The sequence below is a fragment of the Pteronotus mesoamericanus genome, unplaced genomic scaffold (genome assembly GCF_021234165.1).
Source record: "Pteronotus mesoamericanus isolate MK-2021 breed Mesoamerican mustached bat unplaced genomic scaffold, CSHL_Meso_final contig_1111, whole genome shotgun sequence".
NCBI classification, from domain to species: Eukaryota; Metazoa; Chordata; class Mammalia; order Chiroptera; family Mormoopidae; genus Pteronotus; species Pteronotus mesoamericanus.
The window spans coordinates 41538-43205 of record NW_026555017.1 but is presented as its reverse complement, the minus strand read 5'-3'; positions in this window follow the sequence as shown (position 1 = coordinate 43205).

The window sequence follows — 1668 nt, the reverse complement described above, 5'->3', positions numbered from 1 at the left end:
TATCCAGACACTTGATAAATAATGTAGGGAAAAAAGAGCATGGGTCAATAAGAAGTGTGGATGCAGTTGGTAAGACATGGGGGAAAGAGTGAAATCGGATTTGAATCGGACGGCTATTATGAAAATCGGTGCCCTGAGGACCATGGATGAAATGTGCAAAGCCAAAATGTTAAACTTTTGGAAGAGGCTATAGCACAATCTTCTTGTATTAAAGTAAGAATTATTTAACCAGAACCCAAAACAACTGATAAATCTCATCAAACCAAATTAATAACTTCTCTTCTTGAAAGGACAATGTAAAGAGGTGAAAGGTAAGCTCTTTCTGGCACACAGAGCTAGGGAAGGGTTAGTGTCTAACATTTACAATAACCTCCTGAAAATCAACATGAAAGAAGAAATCCAATAGAAAAAAAAAATTAACAAGACATAGCAACAAGCACTTTGTAGAAAATGATCCATCAGTGGCTGAAAAAACACATGAAAAGATGCTTTACATAATTAATAATCAGGAAATGGAAATGAAAACCAAAATGACACACAGTTTTACTCCTCCCAAGATTCGCAAGGGCATTGAGCAGCGTCTCCTGTGCTGATGCCTATAGTAGAGCATCATCGTATGAAATCATTTCTCCGAGTTTCATCCCAAGTGATCCCTGCACAGGTGCCAAAGACTTCGTGTACAGGAATGTTCACAGCTAAATTCTCTGTAATGGCAAAAACTTCAAATAATCCCAATGCCCGTGGGCAAGAGAACAAAATTGGGTTGTTGTCATAAAATTGGACCCTGCAAAGAAGAATGATTTCATTGAAAACAAGTCAGCTGCAGGCATACACACAGTAGATGAACATCAAAACAAAGTTGAGCAACAAATGGCAAGATACAGAATGAAACCCCACAGTAACACATCATTTATGTAGAGTTGGAAGATACTCATAATTTAATAATATGTTGTTTAGAGGTGCACACATCTGAGGTAAGCTTGGAGGGAAATCAGAGACATGATAAACAATATTTAAAATAGTGGTTGTTACTGGTGGGGAGCATCCAGAGGTTTAGAAGCCTAGCATTCTATTTCTTAGGCTGGGTGGTAAGCACATGGGTGTTGGTTTTCAGCCTTAAACCATATAGTCAAATAAGTGTTTTCATGCAAAAACCAAATCAAGAAGTAAAGACTCTTTGGACTCGTTTTGAGGAACTAGTTAGTGTCAACATCGTGATAATAACATCTGACCACCAAAGCAAATACGTGTTTTACCTTAAGACAACACTTTTAGTCACGGGATTATCCATGGATCGACTGCTGTGAACCCAAAACCTTATTACTTTGGACCAGACGTACACTGTAACTCCACATTTATTACAGTCACTGCCTTTTCTAGGACAATGATGGTTTAGCGACACATACACTGAGGAGTGTTCCTGTTTTGCTCAATTTCAGGATGAACTGCATGTCCCAACATGCGGGTTTCGTAGCTTTAAATGAAACATTAGGGGTGTGAAAACAGCTGAGAGGCCATTATCAGTGGATGGGAAATAGACAGGAAGTGCTCAGCTCTGTCAGGTGAAAACTTTGGAAGCAAAGGTAATATATGCGGAAGCAATTTGTATGAAATGTACATGAATTGGTGCAGCCGCTGTATAAAGCAGCATGGAGATTCCTCAAAGTA